The sequence below is a fragment of the Mya arenaria genome, chromosome 2 (genome assembly GCF_026914265.1).
Source record: "Mya arenaria isolate MELC-2E11 chromosome 2, ASM2691426v1".
Lineage (NCBI taxonomy): Eukaryota > Metazoa > Mollusca > Bivalvia > Myida > Myidae > Mya > Mya arenaria.
The window spans coordinates 65649065-65660379 of NC_069123.1; positions in this window are offsets into that span (position 1 = coordinate 65649065).

Consider the following 11315-nt stretch of genomic DNA (forward strand, 5'->3'; position numbering starts at 1 on the left):
ATATGTTAAGCTAGCAATAAATGTAATATCGCGGCAATATACCCCATCTCCGTACCCATCAGTATTTGAAAATAATCGATTGAGCTAAATGTTCTGTTGTTATCATGTATTATGTAATAGTTAGTTGACATGAAAAAAAATGTAATGATTAAGAATGGGCGGAGTGAGCGTATAAAGATGTTACTTTAGGTCATCTAACTGGCTTAGAATACAACCTAATTGGCAGACACATTTCATCGCTGAATTTGGCATCCATTTCAACCGGAAACGGTTTATTTTCTGATTTAATGAGTTGAATACAAAGGACTTTTTTGGAATTATTTTGTTATGAAAATCAGTTCAAAACTGATGACCAGCAGTTTACGAAAGGCAGCACTCAGCACTTGGCAAAATGCTGATAAAAGGTAAATAAATAATTAATCCAAATACCTTTATTGATAATGTTTAGGTTGCCAAATTAAAATTATGAAACAGTAAGATGACGTGAAGTTGAAACTCTTAATGATTAAGCGTAGTACTTCAAATTATTGCATATAGGCTGAAAATAAGGCTTGTATTTTAAATGGGGTTTAACTTGTTATCACACTGCTAAACTAGCTGTAATGTGGTGTCAATATTCAGCCAACGACACTATCACATGGCGTGCATTTAAAAAGTGGAGGTCATCATAAGAAACACTTGGTTAACTGTAACCAATATAGAAATCTGTGTACACTATTTACTCAATATGCCATAATGGTTATGTTTGCAATATGTTTACAGCATATTTGGTAAGATCTTTATGTCTAAGTCACTGAGTGTTTTCCTTATATGTTCTAAATGTCGAAGATATTAAACTGTTCTCATTGTCCGAGCATATAATTGTTACCAAATCCTTAACATTCACAACCGTATAGTAAAATAGGTTTAGTAATTTTGTACAAAATCAATTCGTAAATCAATAGATAAACATAAGTATTTTGTCTTTTTAGAAGACTAAACATTGCCTGTTTTGCAATATTGCAATAGTATTTGATTTACAAAACAAAACACTTTTAGCATAAATAACACATAAAGTTGTATATTCGGTAACAATATCTACAGTAACATTACATGAAGAACACGTATTATGATTTACTCTACCTCTGATAGAAATGACAATCTTAGTTTTAAAAGTTAAATTCCATTGCAAAAATAATAATTATCATGCAGGTTTAGTACATTCTGTTAATTGTTATGATTGTTTTTTTCAAAAGAATATCTACCGGATTGTTGCTACATTTGTTGCTTGTACATATTTATGTCATTTTTAGTCCTTGGTGTATTCATTGCTTCAAGTCGGATGTTTCACATGATAAAATCAATTTTTTCATGCACGACATTCAAGCTGTCTGAACCTTTCATCCGACAACAAGGATTGTAATATTCCATTGCTTTTTTATTCGATGTATGAATAACTAACAAAGTCTTTATATTTGCCTGGCTTAACATTGACATTTTATGTGAAAAGTACTCCCAAGAATCCAATTTGGGCATTTATAAATGATATCAAAATTAAAATCATATTACCAAGCACCTGTTTTATATGATTTTCTATTATATACAGTGCTTGACTACGAAACTGCCAGTCTTTATTACTTTAAAACCTATACATTCGGTAGTGTTTATGCGTTTTTCGGAAATCTTGTTCCAGATCAAACGTTCAATGTGATACTGATGTAACCTAACATAGATTAGTGAGTATTAAACACATACTTGCAGTGAGCAAAGGGCCGGTTCTAGAATTTGACGTTAGAGGGGGCGTTTCTTAGGAGCGGGACATTTTGAACCGAATTTTATATTTATTTGGTTTAAACATATTAATTTCATGAAAATATACAATTTCAACGATCATTCAAGCAAGCAATATCAGTTTTTAAAATTTAAATACAGTGTTGACATAGGGGGAGTATCCCCTCCCAGAAATGTTAACATTTTTTTCTCCTATACTGAACTGAAGAGTTAACCTAGACGATATTAGGGGGGTGGGTGGGGGCGTTGCGTCCGCCCCACCCCCGGCATTCGCTCGTGAAATATGAAGGTCAAAGGGTAATCGACTTTTGACAACAGCTTCACTTCGCCGCTTTAAGACTTAATATATACAAACTGTTCGTTGAAATGGACCACAATAGTTCTGCCTCCATTTATACAATTCATATGTTGAACGTTGCCCCCTCTAACGCCGTGTCCTGGATCCGACCCTTACCAGAGTGATCGTAGTTTTGATACGTATAAAGAAGGGTAGAGCGTAACGAATATTAGGCGAAATTGTTTTGAAAATAAATGTTAAAAAGTTGATAACATAATATAGTTGACAATGATCCCATCCATACATTTATAAATAACCTTCATACAAGTGACGTTTTCAATTTCAACGATCATTCAAGTAAGCCATATCAGATTACATGTGAAAACGGTCGCATGTTTATCTTGGTTTTGTTTTTTTGTTTGTTAGACATCTTCGTGACAGTGTTATGTTAATACTACTACTAAAGAAGGGTAGAACGAAACGAATATTAGGCGAAATTGTTTTTAAAAAACATTGTTAAAGCCTACGTTTGTGCAAAATTAAGATAATTAAGAATGATCCCATTCATATGTTAATAGATAACGTACATACATGTTTCGTTTTCAATTTCAACGATCATTCAAGCAAGGCATATCAGTTTACATGTTAAAAAACGGTCTCATGTTTATCTTTTTTTTACACATCTTCGTGACAGTGTTTATGTGAATATTTCTATCGAATACAGTTCAATTGCCAGCTTGATCTATTAATTATCTCGCCAAAACTTGACCTTATTGACTTGAACCAACGCAGAGGTGCATTTGTTCTCTACTTACTGAGCAATTCCGGTTTATGGACAAAATGGCGGAAAGGTTTGAACAAATATTTAAAAGTAAATCTTCGAACCAATTTTGGAATTCCAGCGAATAATGGGTTAAGTTCAAACATCACGATTTACCACTAATCGCAATTGGGCTTCTGAATGACTGACGTAAAGGTCACCAGCAGCCAATTGTATAAACAGATTTACCCAGGGTAATATTTTACCGGCGGTAATTTTTCTGGTAAATTGGCGGTAATCAATTGTATAAAACAAAATTAAGATTTTACCAAGCTATTTACCGCGGTAATATTTACCCTCCTCCAAGAGGTGGGTATATTGATTTACCGTCTCAGTTACCAGATTCAAGATGGCTGATCAGACATAAACAAACGCTCGATTCACAACTCATTTTGTCGATTTTAAAGACAAATTGAAACTTCGTGAATAAAATACTGTTCCATTACATCCATATCAATAGAAGACAGAGGTAAGAAATCGCCAATAACCACCGTGTGAACAAATAACTGCATTAAAAATATTCCAACGAAAACAGTTCATGTACAAAAACAGTGACACAAGAAATCGGAAGCTTAAGAATGTATTTACTGTACCTTTAAATAATTCCAAAATCTTCAATGCAATGGTTCGAGACCAACACTTGATTGCAGGTCTCGACCTTACTTTGTTGAAATGTATCCCACTTTGCACATATTTTGAGTATATTGCAAATTAATATTTACAATCAAATTGAACCGCCTGTAAACATTGAATAAATGACAGCTATGACGTCATTTTCTATGAAAAATACCCTCAGTCTATAGTCTATTTCTACAGTTTTCTTTTATATAGACGCACAAAACCAAATACTGTATAGAGTCCATTGATAATATAAAAGTTAACTGTATATTTGATAAAAACAACAGCTGTGGTATGACAACATACCGAAGTATGATTTTTTTGAGTTTGTTAAAATGTATATAAATTATACTGTTACATATACTGTACAGTTCTGTGATTAACACATTTATGTTCAATACAATTGTACACAACTATTTCATAAAATTTTGTGATAATGAATATGAATAATCATTTTAGGCTTTTCAGCGGAAGCCAGCAGAGCCAGTGTGATGTTAGAACATATAACAGAAACATGATTAAAGACACCAAAAGCAGTGAGGTAATAATAAGATGTTTTTTTCTTCTTCTGTAAATTATCAGTTTTTGAGTGAAAGCAAAATATTAATAACTGGTTTGTTTATTGTTAAAGACATCATTTCTTACCGACGCTCTTGTTAACTTATCTTTCAAATTTAAAGAAACATTGGCCTCTCCGGAACGCCGTCACCCCCCCCCCCATATTTCAATATCCGCGCCAAATGGTATTCATTAATCAGCAATTTAAGATATGAAGCTGATTTTCACAGACAACATTTAATTTTAACGATTACTAAATAATGTTACTTTTCTTTAGATTGCCACCAGTGGAGGACCAAGGTTATATGACAAATGTGCCGTCAAGATAACATCAAAAATGAACTTCATGGAGCTGCTAGTGTTTTATATGTTGTTTAACATTGCTGGTTCTGGTTATTGGTATCTACATAAGAATTGACTTTGATTTTGAATTTAAAACCATTTATAGTTTAATGAAAATAGAAAATAAATGTTACACTCCTTGTATATTTACTTTATGCTCCTGTAAAATGGAAATTTGGTGACAATATGAGTAAGTACTTCTAACACTTAAATTTGACATCCACAATGAGACAGCTTAGTTTTTTAATTTGTTAAAAATTATAATTAAATAGTGGTGACAACAACATGAAGAGATCATGTTTTATTCTATTTTAAACAGAAACAATGATGACATAAATAAGAAGACACTAAAAATAATTTCATTATGTCAATTATACATGATTGCACTTTTAGTGCCAAGTTGAGGTTACTGCAAGCCTAAGGGTAGGAACATAATTATACTAACATATATATATATATATATATATATATATATATATATATATATATATATATATATATGTTACAAACAAGATCAAAGAAAGGGATTTAAGATCATTTGGTCATTAATAATAATCATAACTGATATATTGTACAAATGTCGCTTGTAGTTTAATAATCTTATGAATTTGCAAAGTGCTTGGATGCAGCATTTAATAAATGAAATTCTTCAAGAATTGACATTTCACATAGGAGATATAGAAAAGATCAAGTGCACTTATAATATGTGTCTGTATTGACACTAAAAGAATCAGTGGTGTTTGCTTACATATTTTCTTAATTTCAGCAATATTTCAGTTTAAAATATAACAATGGACCCCTAGCTTTAATTAACAAATACATGGAAAACTGAAACAATGGTACATTTAAGATTAAAGATATGAATTATTTATCACTTTAATGAGAATCGATTCTATGAAACTCAGTGCAACATTTCTATAGCAAGTTGTTAATGTGTTGCATGTGTTTTATTGATACGCACGGAGTAGTTTATAAATACTTTGTACCGTTTTGTTGAATATTTACCATGTAACTTTTTGGACCGATTTAATTAATCTTGTAATTAAACCTGCCTTTTAGATGTTGTTTTTTTTATAAAAATGGAGTGTGGACTTTCATTTTTTTATAAAAAAAGATACCTCCAATCTGACAGGTATGGGGGAAAATGACGTCACTCTATTGCATTATGGGACATTTTGGTAAAATTTACCCTGGTAAATTTACTGCCTTGGTAATTTCTTTTATACAATGTATTTACCGCCATGGTGATATTACCACGGAATTTACCGGTGGTTTTACTTACCGTGGTAATTATTTACCATTGTTTATACAATTGGCTGCAGAAGGAAACTTTCTTCGTGCGAACTTCAGGTCCTAATGGCCGAATAATGCCACCGGTTTGAGCCAATAATAAACAGCCCATCAATATTATTTTCACTTCACCGCCTCATAATAAATGTGAAAACGGAATGACATGACACATTTGAGAGGTTGTGAAAACCGATGTGCATGTGAACGTGTAATTCATGTACCTACACGTACAGTTTAATGTTGCTGCTGAGTTTAAAGGTTATTGGCGGTATTTCTCTATAAAGTGTACTTGTAGGCTCGCTGTTATGGCATTAATCATTTTCCTGGTGCCATCGTACATGATATTTAGACTTGTGCAATGTACACATACCTGTGCGGCGTGGTGCACAATAAGTACACACGTACTCGTACCTATACAAGTAGTGTTTTGCAACATCTCTGTTGATAACAATATATAAACAGCTTGTTAGCTTGAAAGCTGTCCATTAATATTGATTTGATTAATAATTTAATTAATTTCAATTCAATAATATTGAAAAGTGCCAGCAGAAGTACTTAGTATTTCCATAAGTAATTATTTCCTGAGTATACCATTGTTAATATTAAAAATAATCGCATACAAATCCAATCCGCAATACCATCCTTTGACACCGGAAGATATTGACGGAAGTCATTACTGATCGAAACTGTTGATGCGACTGTCGTACATCGTTTAGGATATAATAACACGATAATATTGTTACTTCAAGTACTTTAAATGGTTTGCATCTCTTGTGTTATTGTGTTTAACAAATAACTGGCTATAGTGGTAATAATACTGCAATGGACAACAGAAACAAACTCACATTAATCAAGGGACATGGTTTAAGGCCTTTTCACTTTTGAAAGTGACAGGATTCAAGGTCTAACATACATTAAAAAGGGACAGGGTTCACAACCCTACATACATTTAACGAGGGGCATGGTTCAAGACGTTATATACATTAATCAAGGGACGGAGTTCAAGACCTTACATACATTAAACAAGGAACATGGTTATAGGCCCAACATACATTTATCAATGGACAGAGTTCGAGGTTGTACATACCTTAAATAAGGTACATGTACAATAATCAAGACCCTGCATACATTAAACAAGGGTCGGGTTCAAGGCATAGCAAACATTAAACAATGGAAAGGGTTCAATGCCGTTCACTCAATAAACAGTGGACAGTGTTCAGGCCTTTCATACATTACACAATGGACAGGATTCAAGGCCATACATACATTAAGCAAAGGTCCAAGGCCTTACACTCATTAAACAAGGGACAGGGTTCATGGCCATGTATACATTAAGCAAGGGTTCAAACCTTACATCATTAAACAATGGACTGGGTTCAAGGCTTAACATTTATTAAACAGGGGAAAGGGTTCAAGACCTTACATACATTAAGCAAGGGTCCAAGGCCTTACACTCGTTAAACAAGGGGCAGGGTTCATGGCCATGTATACATTAGGCAAGGGTTCAAACCTTACATCATTAAACAATGGACTGGGTTCAAGGCCTAACATTTATTAAACAGGGGAAAGGGTTCAAGACCTTACATGCATTAAGCAAGGGTTCAAGACCTTACATACATTAAGCAAGGGTTCGAGACCTTACATACATTAAGCAAGGGTTCAAGGCCTTACATACATTAAGCAAGGGTTCGAGACCTTACATACATTAAGCAAGGGTTCGAGACCCGACAGTCACTTAACAAAGGAGAGGGCCTTATAAACATTAAACATGAAACCGGGTTTAATGCCTTACATACATTGAACAAGGGACAGGAGTCAAGGCCTTACATACATTAAACAGGATACATAGCCTTACATACATTAACAGGGGACAGAGTTCAAGGTCCAACATACACTAAACAAGGTACAATGTTCAATACCATACATACATTAAACATGGGGCAGGAGTCAAGATCTAATATACACTAAACAAGGGACAATGCCTTATATACAGTAAACATTGGACAAAGCCTAATACATTAAACAAGGGACATGGTCCAATGCCTTACATACAATAAACAAGGGACATGATTCAAGAAGTAGCATACATTGAACTAGGGCTCAAGGCCTTACACACATTACACAAGGGACAGGGTTCCAGGCCTTCCGTACATTACACAAGAGAAAGGGTTAAAGGCCTTACATACATAAAAAAGGGACAGGGCTCGAGGCCTATCATACAATACACAAGGGACGGGGCTCGATGCCTATCATATAATAAACAAGGGACAGGGCTCGAGGCCTATCATACAATACACAAGGGACAGGGCTCGAGGCCTTACATACATTACACAAGGGACGGGGCTCGAGGCCTATCATACAATACACAAGGGACAGGCTCGAGGCCTATCATACAATACACAAGGGACGGGGCTCGAGGCCTATCATACATTACACGAGGGACGGGGCTCGAGGGCTATCATACAATACACAAGAGACGGGGCTCGAGGCCTGATTAAGCGTAGTACTTCAAATTATTGCAAATAGGCTGAAAATAAGGCTTGTATTTTAAATGGGGTTTAACTTGTTGTCACACTGCTAAACTAGCTGTAATGTGGTGTCAATATTCAGCCAACGACACTATCACATGGCGTACATTTAAAAAGTGGAGGTCATCATAAGAAACACTTGGTTAACTGTAACCAATATAGAAATCTGTGTACACTATTTACTCAATATGCCATAATGGTTATGTTTTCAATATGTTTACAGCATATTTGGTAAGATCTTTATGTCTAAGTCACTGAGTGTTTTCCTTATATGTTCTAAATGTCGAAGATATTAAACTGTTCTCATTGTCCGAGCATATAATTGTTACCAAATCCTTAACATTCACAACCGTATAGTAAAATAGGTTTAGTAATTTTGTTGTACAAATCTATTCGTAAATCAATAGATAAACATAAGTATTTTGTCTTTTTAGAAGACTAAACATTGCCTGTTTTGCAATATTGCAATAGTATTTGATTTACAAAACAAAACACTTTTAGAATAAATAACACATAAAGTTGTATATTCGGTAACAATATAACATTACATAAAGAAAACGTATTATGATTTACTCTACCTCTGATAGAAATGACAATCTTAGTTTTAAAAGTTAAATTCCATTGCAAAAATAATAATTATCATGCAGGTTTAGTACATTCTGTTAATTGTTATGATTGTTTTTTTCAAAAAAATATCTACCGGATTGTTGCTACATTTGTTGCTTGTACATATTTATGTCATTTTTAGTCCTTGGTGTATTCATTGCTTCAAGTCGGATGTTTCACATGATAAAATCAATTTTATCATGCACGACATTCAAGCTGTCTGAACCTTTCATCCTACAACAAGGATTGTAATATTCCATTGCTTTTTTATTCGATGTATGAATAACTAACAAAGTCTTTATATTTGCCTGGCTTAACATTGACATTTTATGTGAAAAGTACTCCCAAGAATCCAATTTGGGCATTTATAAATGATATCAAAATTAAAATCATATTACCCAGCACCTGTTTTATATGATTTTCTATTATATACAGTGCTTGACTACGAAACTGCTGTCTTTATTACTTTAAGACATATACATTCGGTAGTGTTTATGCGTTTTTCGGAAATCTTGTTCCAGATCAAACGTTCAATGTGATACTGATGTAACCTAACATAGATTAGTGAGTATTAAACACATACTTGCAGTGAGCAAAGGGCCGGTTCTAGAATTTGACGTTAGAGGGGGCGTTTCTTAGGAGCGGGACATTTTGAACCGAATTTTATATTTATTTGGTTTAAACATATTAATTTCATGAAAATATACAATTTCAACGATCATTCAAGCAAGCAATATCAGTTTTTAAAATTTAAATACAGTGTTGACATAGGGGGAGTATCCCCTCCCAGAAATTTTAACATTTTTTTCTCCTATACTGAACTGAAGAGTTAACCTAGACGATTTTAGGGGGGTGGGGTGGGGGCGTTGCGTCCGCCCCACCCCCGGCATTCGCTCGTGAAATATGAAGGTCAAAGGGTAATCGACTTTTGACAACAGCTTCACTTCGCCGCTTTAAGACTTAATATATACAAACTGTTCGTTGAAATGGACCACAATATTTCTGCCTCCATTTATACAATTCATATGTTGAACGTTGCACCCTCTAACGCCGTGTCCTGGATCCGACCCTTACCAGAGTGATCGTAGTTTTGATACGTATAAAGAAGGGTAGAGCGTAACGAATATTAGGCGAAATTGTTTTGAAAATAAATGTTAAAAAGTTGATAACATAATATAGTTGACAATGATTCCATCCATACATTTATAAATAACCTTCATACAAGTGACGTTTTCAATTTCAACGATCATTCAACCATTATTGGTTATTGACATAAGAATTGACTTTGATTTTGAATTTAAAACCATTTATAGTTTAATGAAAATAGAAAATAAATGTTACACTCCTTGTATATTTACTTTATGCTCCTGTAAAATGGAAATTTGGTGACAATATGAGTAAGTACTTCTAACACTTAGATTTGACATCCACAATGAGACAGCTTAGTTTTTTAATTTGTTAAAAATTATAATTAAATAGTGGTGACAACAAAATGAAGAGATCATGTTTTATTCTATTTTAAACAGAAACAATGATGACATAAATAAGAAGACACTAAAAATAATTTCATTATGTCAATTATACATGATTGCACTTTTAGTGCCAAGTTGAGGTTACTGCAAGCCTAAGGGTAGGAACATAATTATATATATATATATATATATATATATATATATATATATATATATATATATATATATATATATATATATATGTGTGTGTGTGTGTTACAAACAAGATCAAAGAAAGGGATTTAAGATCATTTGGTCATTAATAATAATCATAACTGATATATTGTACAAATGTCGCTTGTAGTTTAATAATCTTATGAATTTGCAAAGTGCTTGGATGCAGCATTTAATTAATGAAATTCTTCAAGAATTGACATTTCACATAGGAGATATAGAAAAGATCAAGTACACTTATAATATGTGTCTGTATTGACACTAAAAGAATCAGTGGTGTTTGCTTACATATTTTCTTAATTTCAGCAATATTTCAGTTTAAAATATAGCAATGGACCCCTATCTTTAATTAACAAATACATGGAAAACTGAAACAATGGTACATTTAAGATTAAAGATATGAATTATTGATCACTTTAATGAGAATCAATTCTATGAAACTCAGTGCATCATTTCTATAGCAAGTTGTTAATGTGTTGGAGTAGTTTATAAATACTTTGTACTGTTTTGTTGAATATTTACCATGTAACTTTTTGGACCGATTTAATTAATCTTGTCATTAAACCTGCCTTTTAGATGTGTTTTTTTTTATAAAAATGGAGTGTGGACTTTCATTTTTTTTATAAAAAAGATACCTCCAATCTGACAGGTATGGGGGAAAATGACGTCACTCTATTGCATTATGGGACATTTTGGTAAAATTTACCCTGGTAAATTTACCGCCTTGGTAATTTCTTTTATACAACGTATTTACCGCCATGGTAATATTACCACTGAATTTACCGGTGGTTTTACTTACCGAGGTAATTATTTACCATTGT